This window comes from Coptis chinensis, chromosome 2, assembly GCF_015680905.1.
Source record: "Coptis chinensis isolate HL-2020 chromosome 2, ASM1568090v1, whole genome shotgun sequence".
In the NCBI taxonomy this organism is placed as follows: Eukaryota; Viridiplantae; Streptophyta; class Magnoliopsida; order Ranunculales; family Ranunculaceae; genus Coptis; species Coptis chinensis.
The window spans coordinates 91,901,856-91,926,321 of NC_141457.1; the positions used below are offsets into that span (position 1 = coordinate 91,901,856).

A 24,466-nucleotide genomic window follows, 5' to 3' on the forward strand; every position below is an offset into this window, starting at 1 on the left:
TGTTATTTTGTTTTTATTTTTGTCCTTAAATTGTTTTGCTAGCCAAGTCACACCAGCAAACAAAATGCAAGTTTTGTTTTCTTTTTGGGATAAGATTCGCCTATGATCTAACGGTTGACAATTTTGTGCGCTCCTTGCGAGGAGAGATCGATCTTTCCGGACTTCACAAACAAAAAAAAAACTATTCACGTGAAAAGTGTTTTTACTATTTATGTGAACGTTTTTTTTTTTTTTTTTTTGTAAGAATTTTAAAAATAAAATTTTTAATGAAAAATAAAAAGAAACACTATTCACATAAACAGTAATTTTTGTGTAATTTAAAGATCGAAAAACAATTAAAACTGGTATCAAACTTTACACCTTTTTGACAATATAGGGACCAAAACTTTTTTTCTTGTTTGATTTTTGCAATGTAGGAACTTCCGTTAAATTTCTCTAACACCATTTCTAATTATTTTATTTTTTTCAACATTGCAAATTAGAAAATTTATATTAATTTTTTTCAACATTACAAATTAATTTATATTAATTTTTTTTCAACATTATAAATTAATTTTCATTTGCATTAATTTATAAAATAAAAATTAATACAAATTATAAACGGTGTTAGAGAAATTTGACAGAAGTTTCTACATTGCAAAAATCAAACTGTCAAGAAAATAAGTTTGGTCCCCATATTATCAAAACGTGTAAAGTTTGATACTCTTTTTAGTCGTTTTTTCTTTAAAAATTATTACAAAAAAAAAAACACTGTTCACATTAATATTAAAAATATTGTTCACATGAATAGTGTTTTTTATTATTTTTCATTAAAAATTTATTTTTAAGATTCTTATAAAAAAAAAACTGTTCACATGAAGTCGTGAATAGTAAAAAATATTGTTCACGTGAATATTGTTTTTTTGTTTTTCAAAATTTGAATAGTGAAAAACATTGTTCACGTGAATAGTGTTGTGTGAATAGTGCTAACGCCGTTAGTAAAATTGGACGGAATTTTATAGAAAATTAACTGAAGTACTAAATTGAAACTTTGTGGTACGAATAGGCGAGAAACAAAATTCATGTACTATTTAGAAAAAAAAAATTAAAGTTCGTGGTACTAAATATTCATAAGCTCATTATATACAAGGAAAAATCCAATCAAAAACCTAACGTCTCCATCCCTACTTTTTCCCTTTCTCTTCCCTTCTTAATTTGTAGTAGTATTTGAGCATCGACGTGGTCAAAGGATGGGCACAAGCCGAAAGAAGAGTTTAACAACTTAAACATCCAAAAACCTTCTCAAAATAATAATTATAATAAATAAGACAAACAACAATCATGAACAACACCCAAGTCTAACACATAAACTAGGTAAAAAAACTAACTTATAATTTCTAAAAAAAATTGGACATAACCTCCTTTGTTTAATGACATATTTATATCCAAAACTCATCAAAGAAAAATCTGCTAATCAAAAATTCATTACAAACAACAATCCCAAACGCCATAAGACAAGTAATGGCGCACAATTATTACAAACTACAAAAAAATATCTATTGAGATCTCCTCTCCCTACGAGAAGGCTCGGTCGAAGAGCTCTCCCCCCTATGTCGTTGTCGCCTCTCTGGTTGAGGTTGAGCTTGAGGTACTCCACTTCCAGCATTCTCCAACTCTTTGCACACGCCTCTCAAAGTTTTAAAAGTTCGATTTAAGCTCTTCTTGTTAGTACTCAAAACTGCGACGAGAGGACTCCATGAAGGACTCACGCATGACATAACTGAGAGAGCTGTAGTTAAGGAGCTCCGACCTTACTTCATCATGTTTAACAAAACAAATGCATGTTAGGGGTTATAGTGAATACTAATAATAACAAATCATGAATAAATTCAAATCATACTAACCTCGCTAACCGCTCAAACTCAGATCGACAAATCTGCTACCACTGCGACATCTACTTGGTGGAATAGGTATTCTCATATCTTGCCCCTCGAAAGTAATTATGCTCCGGTGCCAAAGGTCATCATCATCAAATATCCGTGGAGTTCTTTCATGCGCATCCTAATATCATGAAACACCACGGTCATGGATCGTGGCAACTCCACTCCTCCCGGAAAATGAATGTCGGGCCTCAATGCTCCGAAAGTAACCCTTCAAAATTGGTGCCACGGTATAACGCGACCTAGCAAGAGACCTCGACCAACCCTCTTCCAATATAAGTCATAGTCGCCCGTAAAATGAAAGGCGATCGCGGCGCCACTCATTTGGGTTTGCTCTATAGTGTGAAAGAACAAAGGGAAAGAATATCGAGGTCATCATATCTATGGGTGGTGGGTAAGGTATAACAATCTCTCCAGATATTTGTCGCCAACATCTGTCCCCAAGGTACCATGTAGTGACTGACCCTATAAGTATCATTCGCCGCTGAGAAAGAAACCTTGCTCTATGACACATATATGATAGTCTACGGTACTCGGTGTTCTCTGGAACATCCGAAATATCCGCGAAAAGGGTCCGAAAGATGAAGGACTTCGGCCCGGGGTTGCCACTCAATTCGGTAGCTCCTAAACTCAATCTGGCGGCGAGTGTTATGAATATTATGCGATAGGTCCCCATACCCCCTCTGCCTACGATGAAGCCCCCATGCTTGAATACGTGGAATCAGGTCATGAGTCTCATCCTCTTCCAACCTCTTCAACACAGAATGCATCATACGAAAATGTTCGTACCACCAATACTGCCATCAATAGATAAAATACAATATCAATATATATATAAGCATGTCAACATTAATAATTAGATAAATAAATGAAATAAAATAATAACTTAATAAATAAGAATTAACGGTATAATCCAAACAAAGCCGCACAAATTGCCTTTAGCGGCTTTCGTCTCAACTGCGAGGTCTAGCCAGCGGTAAAGGTATGCCAAGATGGATTGACCCCAGTCATAATCCCACATCCTCTCTACGTCTGAGACAACGGCCATCCACCCGATATGTAAATAACTATCAGCATATCCAAATAATACCGCACCAACAAAGTAGAAGAGAAAGGCACGTACATACTCGTGGATCGACTCCTCACCAATATGATAGTCTTTCGGCTTCTCCTTGAGTCTATTCAAATATATCGAAGTAAACCAATTCATATTTTATAGCTCCTCCCTTAAACTACTTAGCCGATATTCTCAAAAACCCGTCTTGCTCATCATCTTCAACCAAATTAAAACCTTCAAAGAAACTCATCGCCGTAGTAAAAACCTCTAAAGTTTCATAAAAAAGAACGACATGTCCATAACCAATTGGGATACCCGTGAGCATTGTGAAATCAAGAGGGGTAATCCCAAGCTCACCCCATGGGAAATGGAATGTGTGGATAGTTTGCCACCACCGCTCAACTATCCCAAACAACAACGCCTGATCATTTTGTCCCAAATTCGAATTCAAAAAGTTTCCAAATGGTGTGGCGGATATAATGTCGGTAACCGTGACAAAATTAGGATCCGTTTTTTATTTCATACAACGCCACCACAACACAACATTTGAAAGTGCACAACGCACTTTCCATAGGTGTACTTCTTACATTCAACCAACACACAATATGATATAATTACAACTATTTTTTTTTTAAAAACAATGGACAATTTCAAACTAATTACACAACAACAAACTTGATATAAACTAACACAAATAATAATAATTAACAAAAAAAAAATCAAAAACTTACTTGAGACTCCGCCACTCGATTTGCTACGTGTCGGACTGATGTTGACGCTAATGGTGGGTGTTCTTCGATTTCACAACGCGGTGGAAAATTGAACCCAAGTTCAATTTCGTCCTCCTCGCCCACATTACGCGTTCTTGACGGCGATCCTTTTTGCCTATTTTTTTTGGAAATTTTAACATTTCCAAACCATCGGGAACGCTCTTCATATGGTGAGGTTGGTGGGGATGCATTGGGGGGTAGAGAAGTCATTATGAATGAAAGTTTGTGTCAAAAGGTTGTTAATGGAGACTAGAAAATCGCAATTTTGGTTGGAAAGGAAGTGAAAATGGAGCCTATTCGCGTCTGTTCATATTGAGTCATCAGACGGGATGTTACATCCTGTCTCGTTATAAAATACCAGACGGGATGTTATATTCCGTCTCGTATTCCAGACAGAATCTAACATCCCGTCCAAAATATATTATTCACCTTTGCATTGCATTGGTGAAAAGATAGTGAATAAGTGATGAGGCGGCGGTGAATAAGAAAAGGGGACTTTCACCTGCGTTGCAAGTGCTCAAAGTAGTACTAGTAGGGCCACGCTGATTGGGCTTTTGGGTCTGTGTATCAACTTTTTTAAGAGAACATGTAGTGGGTGGGTTTTTGTGTGGTTGATGGCTCATGAGGCCGATCGAAGATACCCACTTCTTAAATCAGAAATATTGGGATGTTGCGACTTGCGACTACTGCAATTGATCAGCTCTGGTTTTTCGTTTGTTCTTCCAAGGTGTTGATTTTCGTTACCTGTTTTTTTTTTCTTTTTTGGGGTACTGTACAGTAATCTATTTGCTAAGCTGCTTATCTTTCACATTTCTTCCATGGGTAAATTGCAGAGGAAACTAAAAATGAACTTTAACTAAATCAATTACATACGGCTTGACCTTGAAGGCTAGTTTACATTTACAAAAAGAGATTACATACGCCTTATCAAAATAATTGACATACGGCTTCAAGGCTAGTTCCAAAAAGAAACAAGGAATATAACTTGAAAAAATAAGTCCTAACCTAAGTGAGAAATCTTCCATTCGGATCTGAAAAGTTATGAATGCCTGCATCTGTACTAGCAACCCCAGCAATCGGCTGCCCATATGAACAACAGCTTCCAATTGATTTGAAGGAGACGTAATTCCATGAATTCGAATATGTTGAAATTCTTTTTTTCCCAAATCATAGTAACCTTGATCTTCATCTCCTTGAAGTAAGACGCATCCATTCTTCATTATCCTTAACATTTTCAAAGAGACACTCCGCAATGGCCCAAGTGTTTCCTTCCTAATAACGTGTTGTTTTGTCCATGACTCCACCACTCCATAATCTTTCATAACCCATATCAGGAATTGGTCATCGAGTCTATCAACAACCAGGGTGAGATGACCTCCTAGCGTCCCCACAATTGTATCGTTTATCCACGCAAAATTTGTTTTTGGATGTGTATAAGGGTGTTCAAAGGTTATAAATTTTCAGTGGCCATATTTAGGGCTCCAATACGCCTGATGACTTCAACAACTCAGGCGTGAAGGCCAAAGTAAAAACGACCTTGTACGTGTTTGTAGTTGCATCAAAGAAGAATCCACAGGGAGAACAAAAGAGGGTAACATTCTTTTCGGGAAAAGGAACCTTGGGGACTTTTGGGAGCTCCAAGATCTCTCCTGTAATGGGATTACAGATATAGAAAAATAGTTTTTCATACAATCACATCAGACCATTAGAAGAACCAACTAATATGAGCTCTTTTGGGGGTAGGTTTAGGCAAGTATTAAGAGCCTTCAAAGAGGTGCCAGGATTTTCATGGTCTGCCAAGTAGTGCTTGCTATACTGTTTATTGCTAGTGCGGCAAAGGACAAGAAAATTGGGATCTTCGTGATTAGTTCTAGAATGGTACAATTTAACAAAAAGAGGATCGTTAATAAAACTGCACCAGCATTTGCACCAATCTTTGCATACAAACCTGCATTGAGATAGGGATTGGATTGGTAACCTGGAGTAGATATCTAACATTATATCTTCTGGGAGGTGACGCGTACGTCTCTTCATTGCCATAATCGAGCTTTTCTTTTGGAAAACGGGCAAGATTGGAGGTCAGTATTTATACAGATTGCACTTGCCATATCGAGCTTTTCCTTTTCCATATGGAATTAGGAAAGAGTGCGCGTTAAGATTTCTATTGGTACAGGACTTTTGACCAGTAAATGTAGAAGATATCATGATGTTCTCCAGCTGAGATTTCAGCCCATCCCATTTCGACTTAAAAGCACACGGTCAATAAAATTCTCCACCCCAGATTTGGGCCCGTTCCAATTCGACTTATACGGCTATATGACATTAGGAGTTAGGACACGATTACACAAATGAAAGACAGGTTATTTTCAGTCACTGAAATAGTGAAATAGGACACAAATTTGCACCCAAAAAAAAAAAAAAAAAAAAAGAAATAGGACACAAATAAAAAGCAGAGTTTGCTTCGGTGCCTAGGGGTGTGAAAACCAATCAAAGGGCACTCCATCAACTTTAAGCTTTTAGCCCATCCCCATGCCTTCTTATGAACTCAACAACACCAGAGTCCTAAAACAATCTTTTATCTCTTTCTGCTTTCCCCATCTCCATCTCCATCCCCATACACATACGGAGGCTATGAGAAAAGAAAGAATGATCTACACTTGATCTTCCAAACAACAACGTGATGAGTGATCATTCAAAGCATTGTACAGTTGTACTTCGAGGAAGGAGGCAGATTCCAATGTCTCCATCGTTACCCTCTTCCTCTTTCACTAGAGATAAATTCAACTTAAACATCCAAGTGGTCTGGGAAAATGAAGTAAAGAGTAACTTCTACTTTTCTGTTTGATCGGTACTTCTACTATCACCTATTCATCTCAAACAAAAAAACACAAAAACAAAAACTTCTGCTATCACCTGAAAGAAATCTGGTTTCAGTAAAACTCGACCGGTTCAGCATCACTGCATCAGGACTCCACATCCTTACAAGGTCGCACTCAAGGAACCTAATATCAGTATAACAGAAATCAAGTACAAGTAGTTACTAGATTGAAAGCAAGTATCACAGCAAAACAACTCTTGGATATAAATTTCTTGGATATAAACTGGGCTGTTTTTTCGGTCCAAGGTGGATATCCTCTGAGTTACACACTTGGTTGAAAATTCTGTCAATTTCCCACTAACGACTGTCAAATATTATAACTGACCAAACATCTTCCTAGACAAGCATATGACACTTTAGCTACAACATCTAAATGTCTCATGGCGCCGACATCAATAGGAAGTGTTCAAAAAGACAAAAAATAGTTTTCAATTCAACATAAAAATGATTTGGCTATTTAATATTCCAAAAAGTGAAACTACACTTATATTTTATGTCTCGCTCAACAAAAAAGAAACATATGAAGCTTTGTTCAGGTAACTGGACACAACATTTTCTAGGAGCTAGACCTGTTTGAAATCATTTTTACCGGAAACACTCTATACAAGGGCACAAAAGAATATACAAAGACAGAGCATTCGATTCACGATATCACAAAATCTGAAAACAAATTGCTCAACAGACACTCCTCCAAAGCTGTTTAAAAGAGCATAACAAATGTGAAGTCCAAAAACAACCTTATGCACGCCGGCTTTTTGTTAATATATCAAAAGAAGAGTTGGAGGGCTAGCACGCTACAACTAGCATCCAGCTGAAAAATCCAACATGACCAAAACCCTAAACGGTTTATACCAAGAAGAGTCTGCTTGGGTTATAAGAGCAATAGCCTGGTAGTTTGAGCATGTATCGGGGAAATACTATATCCTCAGGGTAGAGACCACTATTCCGGACTATCACCTAACCTCTCCAAAACAGAAGCAAGACCGGTTACAAAATTAATCCAGGTGTATGGGGTACCTGAGAAACGGAGGTCGATCAGGACACAAGTGCCGATGCAATATCTGTGGGAATAGGGATACAATATTTGTGGGAATAGGACGGGGATGAGCAGAAGCTGCTCCACCTTTTATGTCTTCTGTCCCCAGGACCACAGTGAAATCGTGTAACAGCAGCCACAACCCTTCTTAGTTTCCTCCCACAGGCTTCAAAAACTTGTCAAACCAATCCGTGCAACAGAAGCTACCTCTTCGGGAGAGAATGCATGGAAACTTCTAAAATGTTGAGACGCGATTTGGAAATCAAAGAAACTCAAAAATTAAAAATAAAACTTTCAAAATAAATAGCGCGACGGTATACCTTTGCAATGGGTGTTCAGAATATGAGAGTGAAAAAAAATATATATTAATAAAGACTTCTGCGGCAAAGCCATGCTGTGATTTTCTTTGATCTCACGGCACCTCACTGCCGTCAATGCTTTGCTTTCATGGCATCTCACTGCTGAGGACTGTGGGAATTCACGGCACCCCGATACCGTGTCTACTAGGATGTAAACCCATCTTGAAGGACAGAGACAAAATAACCATTTTTCTAATGCCCTTTTACCAAAAAGGGTGCCAATCCCATATTTAGGGGTGCCAATACCGCTGCCCTAACATATATAAGTAATATAACAAAAGGAACAGTAAAGCGAAGAGTGTCCCGCTTAACCAAATTGACTTGTAATTTGAAGCATGTGATCAAATGATCTTGAATAGCTTAAATATTAGTTTCAGTTCTGAAGTCAAGTGTACTGGGTCAATCCCATGCAATACCATTATTAACTGACTTTGCAAAGAAAGGCATCATTAGGTAGCCCTTGTGTTGCACTTCAAAAATCAGAATGTTAAACAAGTTGCGACAAACATTTGTTTCTATAGCAACTATGAAACCTATAAATTGAGGTTTCATGACAATATTTTTGCATGATATTGAAGTATATCAATTACTTTCCCTACTTGAGCAGTTTTCTTATATATAAGTTTCATCTACACCCAAGAACTATGATATAACTCGGAAAAGCATATCCTATATGCATAATTATAAAAATTAAAAAAATTAAAACAAAATAAAATTGCATAAAGCACACCTATCAGCCAACAAATTAAGTAAACTAGCCATCTGGGCACGCTCGATGAGCGTGAATTGTACATTCACTCGCACAAAGATTGTGCATATACTCATATCCTTTTTTTTACATAACATTGTGTAGAATATCTTGTATAGAAGTCTCGTTTGACATATAATTAGAAGTTGTAAAAAACTAAAGCCAAAAGTAGGCGGAGGGTTCTGTATATTTTTTTTAGCATATTAGAATATTATGTAGAACACTATATACAGAAGTCTTGATTAACATACAAATAGAAGTTGCAAAAAAAACTATAGCAAAAAGTAGGAGGAGGTAGGTTCTATACACTTTTTAATCTTCCCATATATATATATATATATATATAACTCTTTAGGTATGCATTAGTAGGCTCCTGCATGAATAGCGCCATTTGTGTACCTGTTATAGACGCATTCATAGAACTTTTAGTAAACGTTGGAAAAAAAAGATTATATATGAAGCAAATACTTGGATAGAACATCATATTTACCATACTCTTACATTGCAAAGATGGTGCAAAAATTGTCCTTAGAAAACCATGAATCATCCAGAAAATATGCCGTCCCTTTTTTCTGGCCATTTGTGCTTGTATGATCATTTTGAAGCCCAAACTTCAGTTGGTAGTAGACGACTTTAACAATTTGCAACCATAGACATGCACAGAGAAACAAAAAGGTATCTAACAGGTTGTTGGAGAACAACAGCTGTAACTTGACAACCAGGAAAGAAAAATCATTTGCTCAAGTCATTAACACATTGCTTCTAAAACTGCTTTATTAAAAAGAATATTTTTAATTCTCATGACAGGAACTTTCAACATAATATAGCACTCGATACTATTACCTTTGTGAAAAGAACACATGATATTAAATAAGGGTTATCTTCAGAATAATTTACTTTTATTAGAGAAATAAGATGACCAAAGTAAGTAAGTACATAACTTACAGTGAGGTGAGATCGGACTTATGGAGAGTCTACACCGGAATACAATTGCACATTACATGATCGGAGAACGTCTCTGTAGACAACATTTCTTGTAAATGTACCCTCGAAATCACTTAAGACTCCTTTTTTGACCAACAATTTGGTTGTGCTCCTGGACACTCCTCGTGACAATGCAACATAGAGTTGACTGTGCTCGAACACATGATCTGGTAAATAAGTTCCCACATGAGGCAGTGTATGTCCTTGGGATTTGTGCACCATTAAAGCGAATCCTAAAAGTATGGGGAGCTGTTTTCTTGTGAAGTCGAACGGAAGTTTGAGATCTACTGATGGTTTCATTTGAATTCGATGAAGAAAAGCTGGTTTGCTAGCATGACTTCTACGTAGAATTTCAGCATAGATAACATTTCTTTGAAATCCCCAACAGAGAAGTCTGGTCCCATTACAGAGCCCATTAACTGGGTCAAGATTTCTGAGAAGTAGAATTGGAGCTCCCAGTTTTAGTGTCAGTTTGTGTGGGGCTAAACCACCTGTAGATATGGAGTTTAAGAATTCTTGCTGATATAGATGTCTAGGGTCATTCTCAACCGAAACCGAGTCTCTATCCTCACCCAGGAACATTTGAATGACTATATCGTTAAGCTGATCAACATACTCATTTGTTAGAGTTAGTAAAGCCCTATGAACTATGTAGTTTTTATCTTGAGCATTTTCTGGTAGGGTAGGAAAAACAGAAGATATCAAGCGGAGCAGTGAATGCTCATTCTCCCACGGAACAATTATGTCATCTGGAATTTTGACGACACTCTCTCTCAATTGCCATTTGCTTTGCACTCATATTAAGGATACGTTTCTGATGATACAAACACGCCATCTCATTTATACGCTTTTTATCAGGCTGCCCATGAAGATCAGATGGCATTACACCAGAAGATGGATAAGATATATGGTTGGATCGAAAGGGCGTCACAGTGGTAGCATTTTATGTCCACAAACAGAGGAAGGTAAAGACTGGGCTCCTTTAGTTAAACTAAACAATTCTAAAATCAAACACTTAAAAATAATTTATGTGTAAACTTTAAAGAAGAAAGAGAAAGGAGTAAGTTAAGTGATTACCGTTGGTGATGAAGAATAAGTTAATTTGTAGACCCAGAGATTGACATAGTCAATAAGTCGATAAGTCACAAATTTCTCTCATCCTTCTTTTTTTTCTAGCTCCACAATGGACTGAGGCTCAAATATGTGTATTCTCTCTCACCCTGTATTCGAAGAGAGAAATGAGGCAGAGGTTGCATGGTTCGGTTTTTTAGTGGAAAAAGTTAAGTTCTAAATATAATATGGGTATCACATTCTATCTTCTATGAGGTACCTACCACCCTTTGGAGACAAAAGGGATAGCAAAAGATTATAGTTCAAATTATTAACAATATAACCCATACAGGTGCATTAATGGTTAACTCTTACCCACTTCAAATTTAAGTGTTGTATTTGTATTTGTCTGGGTTGAGTGGCAGAGAAGAAGACAATTAAACAGGGTAATGAGGTAAGTAGTAGGAGAACAACATCTAAAATATGTAATTAGAAAGAGATAGTTTAAAAGAAAATATGAACATAAAACAGATATCATAATTGAGACAATAATAGCAAATCAAACAGGGGAAGAATCTATATATTGGTTATTAGACTATTAGTCCATAGAGACTAGCTAGAAACTCAACCAAGGCGACTAACTTGACCTTTAGAACCGCTCATATACTTAAACCAGAAACTACATACAGAGCTATAGTTCCTATATTGATTGGTGTGTTGATAGTACTGCACGCACCTTGTATGCATGTCAGAGCTTGCCTCCTGACTTCATTCACTTGAACCAACCGAACCTCAATGCATGGCAGTGTTGGTATGATTTTGAAAGTTGTCTGAAAATGGAAAAATTGAGTTAGAAACTTAGAACCGAAGTAGTTATGCAGTTCCCCATTAAAATAATAGAACAAAGAAGTTTATATTATCTATGCATTCATTTGTAGGTGCCAAATTACAGTTATCAATGAGGTAGTTTGGTTCCTTATATCTCTGATACAGGTCAGGGTAAACATGATTGACAATTTGAGGAATGCATCTATTGTTGTTTGCTGGTATATAATACAAAAGTCAAATGGTATTTGTATCTAAGTAGGTTCTTCTCCTTAATAGAAAAAAATCGACATGAACATACCTATACTTATTCGTTTAGAAAAAAACAAAAGATGTCGCATGAAAGAATTTCCACTTCGAAGCCTGGAAATGAAGAAAACAATTTAGGCAATCAATTATAGTACTATAAGGTGATCTAAAGATGTGCACAATGTAAAAATTGTATTCCACCATATTAAGTTAATACATAAATGCATATCACATTAAGTATATATGGTGAACTTGATGGTGAATGTAAATTTGTTGCAGATTCTCTCTGGATGAAGAGGAGTGTCTTTTCTGACATTAACACGCCTAAAGCGTGTAACAAACTCTCATGTAGAACTTGCTGGTCATGTACATTCTTGTTCTCGGAGTTCCTACTAAAGTCCTAAACTCTCTTTGTGAAGCTAAATTCACAGAGTCACAAGCTCAATCAATAAATCTTCTGAAATTTTGCCATATATGTCTAATGTTAAATCTTTTAGAGTTTAGACAGAAAAGGGAAAGAATCTTAGCAATTGTAGTAACCTAGTTAATGCAATTTAATATGCTACATTTATTGACAACAACTAACTTGTGATGCAAATCAGTACAAAACCAGTGGTAAGCCTTCTTCACTTTGCTCACAGTGTGAATCATCTTCTTGTTTAGTTCTAGAGATCAGGCTACATAACATGTCTTCTTCCGATTCTAACAAAAAAATAACTTTGGTTGCCCTTGACGGAGAATCCTTTCAACTGGATGAAGCTGTAGCAAAAACGTCTGAAGCCATTCTGAGCTTCTTAGATGAAAATCCTAGTTGCAATGAATTTCCAGTTAAGGTGGTAACTGGCCAAATACTGGCCAAAGTTATCGAGTACTGGCAAAAGCACGTGGAAGCAGGCTGAAGGAGATGAAGAGGAGCTTAAAAGGTACGATGCTGAGTTTGTTAAGAATGAAGGTCAGTTCATGGAGGTGCTAAAGGCAGCAACGTACCTGGGACTAAGTGATTTGGTAAGCCTGATTGGCCAGGCTATAGGAGACACTATTGATGGCATGAAGAGTAGGGAGGAACTTTGCGAATATTTCCGCACTGTCCATGGCATAAATCTGGAGGAGGATGAGGAAATACAGGAGGTGGATGCTTTAGCAAGCGATTTGAGCATGCTTTAGTTTTGATATCCCTAATGTATGGGGCAAAAATCAAGAACGCAGACAACAACAATCATATTCCATGGCCAGAAAAAATAATTTTCAAGTAAGAAATAAGAAGTGAATGGCCAAATCAAATAGAAAACTTGAAAAATATTTCATTATATAATTGGTAAAGTAACCAATCAAACCATCAACATCTTTCCCCTTTGGGGGTTCTTTCTTTCTACAAGGATCAATGTTTGGAACTACATAAAGGTTATGCCTTTATGAGATCAAGTAGCTAATTTCTTTAAAGGTACCACCTTTACACTTTGACTCTGATAATTTATTTGAAACGGATATATTGGGGGAGAGTCATGTTTCAGTACAAGGTCCTCAAGCTACTACCACACCTCAGTCTATAATCTCAGAGAGGCTGAATGGGATCAACTTTAAGACATGGTCTAGATCTGTTGTCCATTATCTAACTAGTAAGGGTGTGGAGGGATTAGTCGATGGGACTTATGCTCACCCTGCTGTTACAGACGAGAAGAAATACACTCAATGGAAGAAGCATAATAGTATGGTTATTGGCTGGTTGTTTAACTCCATGGATACACCAATTGTTCAGATGTTTCTATATCATGATTTTGTTTATGACCTATGGTCCTCTTTGAAAGAGACATACTCCAGTAAGAGTAATGGCTCCCGTGTGTTTCAGCTCTATCGTGAGGTCCATTCCACCTCACAAGGTGATCGATCAGCAGCTGAATATTTTGCACAGTTGCAAACTCGTTGGGAGGAGATTGACCATCATGAGGTCATTGTTGAGTTGACTGGAGAAGCCGCGATGCTTGTTGCGAAGCGTGCCGACAAACAGAAAGTGTTTGCTTTTCTAATGGGTTTGCGTCCTGAGTTTGAGACCCTTGGTGGACAAATCGTTAACACACGACCATTCCCCTCTCTGATGAATGCCTTTGCGACTATCGACGACGACGACAGACAAAGAAGTATTCGTCAGGCTACGTTACCGTCTGCCGCAGTTCAGGGTATCATTGACCAATCAGCGCTTGTTGTGGACTCCTCTTATCTTAGAGGTCAGGGACAGCGTGGAAGAGGTCGTGGTCGTGGAGGTCGAGGACGCAGCTCAGTTACTTGTTCTCACTGTTGGCAATCTGGACATGAGAAGTCCAGATGTTATCAGCTTGTTACTTGTTCTCACTGTGGGCAATCAGGACATGAGAAATCTAGGTGCTATCAGCTCATTGGTTATCCAGTTGGTTTCTTTGAAAGATCTCAATTATCATCCTCTGGTAGAGGCCATGGGAAGAGTCCAATAGCTGCAATTGTCGACCTTCCTTCTAGTTCATTAAGTTCTCTAAGTGTGGCTCCTTCAACTATCCCATCTCCTGCTGCGTATAGTCATATATCGGGACAAATACAACATTTTCAGGGCCAACTTGAGGCTATGTTGGGTAATCGGACTACACCTTCTTTTGGATCTTATACTGCCTCAGCATCTACTACTCATTCAGGTACTCCATCTTCATATCATGCCTTTCCATCCACTTGGGTCATTGACTCAGGTGCCTCAGAACACATGACTGGTGAGTCACATTTTTTTCCGAAAAAGTCTTCTAGTTTATCTATTGCTCCATCTGTTCATCTTGCTGATGGTTCTTGTACTCCTATTCAGAACTCTGGATGTGTTCCTTTATCTCCGTCTTTATCTTTATCTTACTCGCTTTGCACGTTCCTAAACTTGCCTTAAATTTGTTATCTGTGAGCAGTTTAACCAAATCCCTTGGTTGCTCCATAACTTTCTTTCCGGATCATTGTGTCTTTCAAGACCTGAGTTCGAAGAAGATTTTTGGTAGGGGGTATGAGCGAGATGGTCTCTATATGTTCGGAGAACCTCCTACAGCTTTGGCTTCTATCACCCCGGTGTTTTCTGATCCCTGTCAAGTTCCTTTTTGTTCTAAGACTCTACATTTATGGCACGCCCGTTTGGGTCATGCCAACTTTCAGCATCTATGTTCTTTACTACCCGTTTTGAGAAACTCATGTCAATCTAACAAATTTCAATGTGTTGTTTGTGAGTTGTCCAAACATACTCGTGTATCTTATATCTCGCACATGCATCGATCTGCTTGCCTTTTTGACTTGATACATACTGATGTGTGGGGACCTTCCCCTGTCACTTCTTTTGATGGATATCGCTACTATATCACTTTTATTGATGACCATCTCGTTTTACATGTCTTTATTTGTTGAAATCTCGGTCGAGGTTCTTCCTACTTTTCTAAACTTTATGCAAATGATTCAAACCCAATTTGGTGTTATTCTTGTGAGGTGCGTTCGGATAATGCTAAAGAGTATATATCTGATGATTTTAAACAACATCTTTTAAAAAAGGGAGTCATTCAACAACTCACATGTCCTTATAGTCCATAACAAAATGGAGTGGCTGAGCGGAAAAATCGCCACCTTATGAATGTTGTTAGATGTCTCCTTCGTGGAATGCATGTCCCTAAACGTTTTTGGAGTATGGTTGTTCTCACAGCCACTTTTTTAATTAATCGTACTCCCAGTAGGATTCTTAATGGCCAGGTTCCTTTGCATTTAGTCAGACTTGGTCTTCCTCTTTTCTATCGAGCCTCGAAGTCTTTGGTTGCATTTGTTTTTGTACAAGATCGTACTCCAAAGAGGACGAAGTTAGATGACAAGGCTATTAAGTGCCTTTTTCTTGGTTACTCTACTCAATCTAAGGGTTATCGTTGCTATGAACCCGTCTCACGTCGTATCATTCACTCTAGAGATGTGACATTTTTTGAGAATATTCCTTATTATACTTCTCCCTCTAATGAAATGGAACAACCTCTTCTTATTCCACTGTACTACTGTTCTGTTTTTTAAAGAGTCTCGCACACCTACATAGTCACGGCTCTACGAGACAACTATCGGCAAGGTGTACACCACGACGACCCAACGATATTTATCCCCGCCACAATCTTCCTCGCCTACCGGTCTACTCTCCATCCCCGATTTAGTACATCCAAATTCTGCTCTTCCTACTCTCATTATTGATGATTTAGAGCTTCCAATTGCTAAACGCAAAAGGAAGTGGGCATGTGTAACTAAACACCCTCTTGCTCAGTTTGTCTCTTACAGTGGTATTTCTCCTTCCTATTGTGCCTATCTTGCTGCCACTGATTCTATTAGGATTCCACGTCATGTTTCTGAGGCATTGGAGCACCCGTCTTGGAGAGTTGCTATGTTTACTAAGATGCAAGCACTTGAGCAGAATCACACATGGAAGATGGCCTTACTTCCAATTGGTAAACGGTGTTGGGTGTAAATGGGTTTTCACAGTGAAATACAAAGAGGATGGTTCTGTAGAGCGCTACAAAGCGCGACTTGTAGCGAAGGGCTTCACTCAAACACCTGAAAAAGATTTTGGTGACACATTTACTCCTGTTGCAAAGCTTTCTTCCGTACGGCTCCTTATTTCCCTAGCTGCACAACATCACTGGTATCTTCACCAGTTAGATGTAAAGAATGCATTCCTTCCGCGGTGACTTGACCAAGATATTTACATGTCTCAACCTCCGGGTTTTGCCGCCCGGGGGAGTATTCTGGAAAGGTGTGTCGCCTTCTCAAATCCATATATGGCTTGAAACAGTCTCCACGAGCATGGTTTCATCGTTTCAGCACGGTTATCTTATCCATGGGATTTATCCGATGTGAGTCAGATCATACATGCTTTATTCATCGAAGTGTAGCTAATCTCCGTACAATAGTCTTGGTCTATGTAGATGATATTATCATCACTGGAGATGACACCATACACATAGCAAAGGTGAAAACATATTTGGCCAATTTTTGATATTAAAGACTTGGGTCCTCTTCGGTACTTTCTTGGCATTAAGGTAGCTCGCTCACGACATGGTATTTCCCTCTCTCAAAGGAAGTACACACTAGACTTGTTGTTTGATACTGGTATGATGGGATGTCGACCCTCTCGCACTCCTATGGATCCAAATCATCGCCTCCATGCTGATATTGGTGATATTCTTCCTGATCCAGGCCCTTACCAGCGTTTAGTGGTCGTCTTATATATTTGACTAACACTTTCGACCCGGATATTGCTTTTGCCGTCAGTGTAGTCAGCCAATTCATGCATGCCCCACGATCTACTCATATGGATCAAAGATGGATCGGATCTTGAGATATCTTAAGTCCTCTCCAGGACTTGGTTTGTTCTATCCATCTTATGGTCCACCGGATTTAGTTAGTTACTTTCGGATGCAGATTATGCTGGGTGTCTCACTGATCGTCGCTCTACCTCGGGTTTTTGTACTTTCTACGGTGGTTGTCTTGTCTCCTGGAAAAGTAAGAAACAAAATGTTGTCTCACGCGCATCGGCCAAGGCCGAGTATAGAGCTATGGCTCATGGTGCTTGTGAGATACTGTGGCTACGCTCCCTTCTTACCGAGTTAGGGGTCTTTAGTAACAATGGGTCTCCCCTTCATTGCGACAATCAAGCTGCTATTCGGATAGCATCCGATTCAGTTCTTCACGAAAGGACTAAGCACATTGAGGTTGATATCCATTTCCTTCGAGAAAAGGTTCAATCTGGCATCATTGTCACGATTCCAGTTCGCTCTTCAGAGCAGTTGGCTGATATGTTCACCAAGTCTTTGGGACCTACAGTTCTTCACTCCAACGCGGTCAAGTTGGGTTTGATTGATATCTTCGCCCAAACTTGAGGGGGAGTATAGGGAGTTTATGTATTTAGTAATATTGTAATAACCTCTAAGGGCAATTCTGTAATTCAGGTATTTAGATTTATATAAAAGGGAATTATCTCATTAGAGATTTCCCCAAGATTCTCACTATTCTACTATTATAAATGTCCTCTTATCCCCTTTGTCCTTTAAATACTACTTCATAAATCTGTAATTAAGTAGCATAGACTAAAACCATCTGGTCCTCATCCCTTTTTCTTACACACCCATCAAATTGTGCAAATGCTACTAGAGGCTCCTCTACACTTACTAAGACGACCAAGTCCACTATCTTGGTAAATCAAACATTAATTTGGGGTCTTTACTTCTCTTAAGAGGCTCAAACTTTTCCAATGCTCATGCCTCCTATAGGCTAGAGCTAAAGAATCATACAAAGGATAAAAGAAGGACTCCTGACTTGTTACTTCAAACAATAAGTCCAAATTTGAAATAACCAGGTTGAAGGGTTACAAGCCAAAGGCTTCTTGTTAGAGTTCTAAGAGGATATCTCCTCTTATATGTATTGAAGTGATACGAGGCCAAAACTAAGGTTGTATCCACTTTTTCTCCTCTCCATTTACAAAAATACAATTTTACTAAGGTTGTATCCTTTGTAAAAACTAAGGTTGTATCCTCTTTTTCTCCTCTCCATTTACAATAATACAATTTTACTCTTCTCAAATGTTCTACTTCTACTAAAGCTGCAGAATTTAGGCTATTTTTTTAATTTTCTATAGGCGGCAGTGCTGCACCTATTAAAGACCAGTCACTAAGAACTATAAACTCCTCTGCCTGAAGCATTCTTCGTAATATGTAATGTAAGTTTGAAGATGCAGCAATTTTCAGCAGAAAAAGCCAAGTAAAAATACCAATATTTCGAAGTAATGACGTGAAAGTAGATACACTTACTAGCAGAAGGCTTCCATATTTAAATTTTAGCATTCTTCACCCAAAAAAGATGATGTTCGAGACATGACCTGCAACTGAAACCGGATGATTATAAAACGCCAAAGCTGAACACCAATATAATAATGTAGAAACCACGATGCCTACATCAGTAGTAACTACTACTGAAAAAACTATAATGCAGTAGGCATGTACCACCAAAAGTCATATTGTAAAACAGCTTTGTTAGTACGAGATGCCAGAGTAGACTGAACAAAAAGTTCTTCCGCCAAATCAAATTTAATATGGACACATATATGGATTTTGAAAAACAGAAAGAAAGAAAAAGAAAAAGAAAAAAGGAATCTCATTATTATCTCTGTAATAGGAACTTGGAAGAAGCTTACTACAAGCCCACCAACTAACACTGACCACTCAAAGCACTTGTCGAGGTCAAATGTCTCGATATCTATATCTTAGATACCTTGAGTATGATTCTTTTTTTTTCCCCTTCCCCAGGGGAGATGCCTTGAGAATGTGGTCTCAAGCTTTTGTCCCCCTCTTTGTTACACAATCAAGTAAAGATAGCAATTGGTCTCAGATATTCAGTGTTACCACAGACAATGAGACAAATTCTTTTTGCTGACACTTCTGTTCTAATGTTGCATGTTTTGGTTCCACAATGAGCAGATGGATGCGGTTAATTTACGCATCATAGGAAGGCAATGGCTTCAGGAAAAAAAAAGACACCAACTCATCTTATTTCTCCTACACTAAAGTGGAAGAGACAAAACCCAAGAAAAGGTAGGCATTCACATTTACAAAAAACTTTCATAATCCTATCTTCCGATTCCCCTGGTTGTAAATGATGGCTGTGAATCCTTTTTCACCCAGTATGATGCCTATAAATCGGTTGCTTGGATGCCTATGCCTATAATCTCTTTTCAGATCTCCAATGTTACTACTCTGACAAATTATATTGCTGCACTTCAATTGTAATGTTGTCTGTATTGGTTCTATAGAGAGGAAATGGATGTTGTTAACTTAGGCATCATATCAAGGCAATGCTTTAGATAAAAGCTACGTCGTCAACTTGTTATATTAATATCTTCCTACATCAGAAGGCATTATATTCACAGAAAATCTGTCATAGTCACGTTATAATGGATACCTAGAATATTTGGCTGGTATAATGCCTGTAATTTGGTTGAACTGATGCCCACGCCTATGGCTTTACTAAGAGAATAGTACATCATATGGAGGCTATGAGAAATGAAAGAATACTACTTGAGGTTCCAAACTCAAAAAAGAAATCCCAAGCTTGAGGAGAGAGAATAAAGGCTCAGATAAACACCAAAAAGTGTTGAAGAAAACATTCTCATCACCAGATCTTCAGAAAAACAGTACCACACAATAACCACTTCAAAAAACTCCTACCCGCAAACCCATTAACAATGTAATTATGATGGTATGCATCAATGAAGAAATAATGAGCAGTGAATTTTTTGTTTATTTTTTTTTAAAGAAAAAGTGGAAAAAAGTACCTTTGAGGTTTGGGAATAACAGGTCTTGGATGCAATTCGGAAATCCCTATCCTAATATATAATAAAGAAAAAAAAAAAATATCATACAATAGTGAATTACCATTATCCTCTTTGCAACATTGCATTTACCAAAAACTACATCACTAATATCGTGGAATTGCTTCACAATGAAATCCTGATCTTGCCTCTTGATCTCGCCTTGATTAAATCTGTAGGAATGCTTATTATACATACAAAAGTAAAGTGCATCAGTAAGCCACAGAACCACACCTTAAAGGTACATAAGAAGAAAATTATGGACCATAGCACAACATAGCATATTATTCGTATGATCAAACAAACGTATATAGCCCGAAAGAATGCCGAGAACGCCTTCTTTTCTGGAATTGAATTTAGTGCATTTGTAGATGTAATTACCACAAAATCTAATACTCATGCATTTGTAGATGTGGAAAACTCACAGGCGTTTTTCATCACGCTGGCCTCCATAGACAATCTTATCAGAAACCTTATCCTCATCCAAGAACTTTGTCAAGCGCGCAAAGTGATTGGAGTTCACAACACGCGATATTTCTTTTGATTCCATAGGATCTTTCCCGCAGAAGTCCTCCAATGTACTTCGTAAAGCATCTACCTGATAGAACGATGGTGTTAATGAAAGAATAAGACGAAAATGGTTTACTCAGAATGCTTGTACATCTCTTCTACTAGAAATTCTTACCAACTTCGGAGTAAAAGCTTTTGTGGTAACAATGTAATCAGGAGCAATGCATGCTTGCCCATTGCTGCCTGCCCAATTTCCATAGGCAATACGCCTGGTTGCAACCTTTGCATCACAAAATCTAGGTCAGCCTACTTTAGCAGTGAATATGGGACCCAAAATAAATGTGAAAATTATGTACAAAGGTAATTATGGATTTTTTACTTTTAAGTCGATGCCTGAGTTCACTATAACAGGAGATTTCCCTCCAAGCTCTAGAACTACAGGTGTGAGGTGCTTCGCAGCCGCACTCATTATAATACGCGCCACTCAACCATTACCTACAAAAATTGAGATTATCCATCATTTGTGATATAAAATTCAAAATCAACCAATGAGTGACCACAAGCTGTTCTAAGAAGAGAACAAGACGGGGAAAAATGCTTCTAAGACTTGAAAATAACCTCCATATAGTTGGATTTTATCCAAGTCTGCCTCGTGTCTGGAAAGCACGAAAACTATTTCTATAATGTTAGAAATAATATAAAGGGATGCAATACATGTGTACTCCTATACACTTTCATGGTCTATACAAGACCCTCTAGAACCCCCATACCCTAACAAGCAAAGAATGATTTCCTTTTCATGCAACTGTCCTCCTCACATTAAGTCACTGAAACTTGTGACTCTATCAGAAATGGAGTAGCAATGGAAAGATGACTGACACTTCACCTAAACGTTAACCTATCTTTGCTACGTCTGAAGATCAATCTTAAATGTGTTCATTTCAGAGGATGAATTAGAAATTTAGAATGAGAAATAAAAAATAAAAAATAGCCATTCCCCTTATATCCTAGTGGAGCTGAAGCACAGCGAATTCAAAAATTTCTAAGCAGGCAGTCAACTCAAGCAAAAGGTATCAAGTAAACTTTCCTTCACCAATAGAAGAAATAATTTCCTTTCTAAACTATAATTATGGCAAGGAATTGATCCTAAGACTGTGTCTCAAGCAAAAGGTATCAAGTAAACTTTCCTTCACCAACAGAAGAAATAATTTCCTTTCTAAACTATAATTATGACAAGGAATTGATACTAAGACTGTGTCGTAGTATTTAAGATTTATAGAGAATTTAAAGCCGCCTTGCAGATTTTGATTGTTATATATGAAAATCAAAATCCTAGATTGCAGTTATCCAACTAGAAAAGGTATAGGATTAAAACCTGTGTAGAATATTTTGTCCCACTTCTGTTCTAGCAGTGCAGCTGTTTCAGGAACAGCACCCTTAACAACTCTTATGGAAGAAAGTATCTAGGTATTTTTCTACGAATCTTGCAAGTAATGAAGATGACGCAGGAGCAATTTCTGATGGTTTAAGAACCACTGCATTTCCAGCTGCAATAGCTCCAATGATTGGATCAAGAGATAACACTGGAAGGAAACAGGAGAAGTTTAAAAATTAATTTCATGGTCACATAGGAATTAAGAGCTAATATAACAGAGGATTTAATCAAAACTTCAAAACCAGACCACCTGACAAAAATGAAATGAATGAGTTCCAAATTAGAAAAGACGTTCGGCAATGAGCAAGAACCCTTAATATCTAGCAAAAAACTATAAACTCAAATTCGCGCAATATAAGGGAAAAAAATGAAGAAGAGTTGATCAGAATTAGGATATAATGGTTTAGCCACAAGTTAAATAATTTTTTCCAATAGGTAAAGAACAAAATCAAAAGAAAGGAAGATGAAGGAACTTTTGGTTGAAAGCTGAGGCAAATGAGCGAACTGCATATTCCTAGATAGTTCGAAGAACACGGCTGCAGGGTAAGCAAAGGGAATGATAAAAAGTTAAATATGGAATATGATATGACCATATACAGTTTATTTGGACTTATTGATTACTCATAAACGGAAAAAGGAAATGAATCCCTGTTATGATGAACACTGAAGTGACAAAAATCTGGAACAATACCATTAGGGAACTAAAGATAAAACACGAATAACTTGAATCAGTAGCACATAATTATTTGTATACATTCAAGGATTGCTAAATACTGATAGGCTAAGTCAGATACAGTCATACATATAGGCGCACACGTAAGTAAGATTTCAATGATTGCTACATCCAGATAGGATAGTTCCATGTCGAGATGACCAATACAACTCCTAGTGGTTCAGACAATTTCTGCTGATGACGGAAAAGTTGTAATTTGAGTTTTGACCTGCAAAAATGTTAAAATCTTGCATGATATAGCGTTTTTTGCATAAGTTAAAAAACAAACAATTTCCAAACTGAACGATGTTCATATAACATTACCTTTTGTGGCTTCATCCAGTGTTTTAGTTCTTTAAGAGACAGTTTACATGAGGTCTTTGTCATAGAAATCTGCACTGCAAAGCTAAAGATCTCAAATTTGAACTTGAGCTGAATATTCTTCCTTTTTAAACACAAAATACACCACAAGTTAATACATAAAATCCATATGGTCGTTTAGTTATATTTTTCGCATACACTTGATACCATCAGCTAAAAAGTGTTTTACTTCAAACGTTCAAAATATTCCATTGTTGCCAAGGATGAAATTGTCTTTGCAAAGGGTTTTACTTTACATTTTAAGTCTCACCAACAGTGACAATAACAAGATCAGTAAAGAAAGCTCCCAAAAGTCAACTGATACAGTTAACCACCCAATTCAAACTAGAATCATAAAAAAAATAGTACAAACTAATTCACTGGCAATTGCTTACGTCAGGCCATACATAATGTGGCCTCCTCACTGTCAATTGCTTATAGAGTATAGACTCCTTCTATTTGCACCACTAATCTACAATCTACTTTCCTTCCTCACGCTATTTAGAGCACATAAACAATGCGGATCAAGAAGACTGACAATACTCAGTAGCTACTGAAATCAAGGGATGTGCATTGTATCAGCAATGTTGAGTAAATACATAATTGGCGTAAAAACTGCTAAATCCCCAAATTCATTAAAAAAAAATCTATAATAGAATGGAGTAAAAAAGAAGCACACCTTTTGACATGATCCATTAGTAACTTTGAGAGGAAGTGGAGTACGTAGCTTTGGGTTTAAATTTTCCTATTAGTTCGAAGAGTTTGTTGCATTGATTATTGATGAACAAGTATGCAAACGTTACAACGCATCGGTTTTTTTAAGTCTTGAAACCAGTCCCTCCATATCGATAGTTAGCATGATTTTTTTTTATTTTAATTGTAAATGGTAATTGTAATTATATAGAAGAGACTCATTTATTTATTTATTTTAAATAAAATAAAATATAATTATGTTATTTGAGTGAGATTAGGAAGGTTCTTTTAAATTATCAATAATTAGTATACTGCGTGGCAGTGGGGAGTGAGCGGAGGGGGAGAGAGAGAGAGAGAGTTGGGTGATGCAGAGGGGAGAGGGAGAGATGGGTGAAGGAGAAAGAGAAAAAATAAGAGAGAATTTGAAGACAACCAGACAGAAACCAACCAAGTTGGTTTTTGTCCGCATACCCCCCTTCTGCCAAAATCGTTCCCTCCACTCAC

General features: G+C 37.5%; 1 long non-coding RNA gene and 1 pseudogene across 3 annotated transcripts; both read right to left on the bottom strand.

Annotated features, from left to right (window-relative positions):
• Positions 1 to 8,752: 8,752 nt before the first annotated feature.
• On the bottom strand, positions 8,753 to 20,209 carry LOC147518945 (uncharacterized). 2 transcript variants are annotated; one of them, XR_015211934.1, is made up of 6 exons: positions 19,960 to 20,209; positions 18,697 to 18,770; positions 11,928 to 11,989; positions 11,538 to 11,631; positions 9,269 to 10,971; positions 8,753 to 9,166 (listed from the first exon to the last, which is right to left on the bottom strand). It is a non-coding gene; the product is annotated as an uncharacterized LOC147518945 (long non-coding RNA). The 2 variants fall into 2 exon arrangements; XR_015211935.1 differs by lacking the exons at positions 18,697 to 18,770; positions 19,960 to 20,209 and adding an exon at positions 12,462 to 12,581.
• A 464-nt stretch (positions 20,210 to 20,673) lies between these two features.
• LOC147518946 (aldehyde dehydrogenase family 3 member H1-like) lies at positions 20,674 to 24,302 on the bottom strand (annotated as a pseudogene). The gene is made up of 7 exons (XR_015211933.1): positions 23,949 to 24,302; positions 23,234 to 23,307; positions 23,044 to 23,138; positions 22,138 to 22,345; positions 21,142 to 21,257; positions 20,938 to 21,042; positions 20,674 to 20,850 (listed from the first exon to the last, which is right to left on the bottom strand). The product of XR_015211933.1 is annotated as an aldehyde dehydrogenase family 3 member H1-like (transcript).
• Between the last annotated feature and the right edge of the window lie 164 nt (positions 24,303 to 24,466).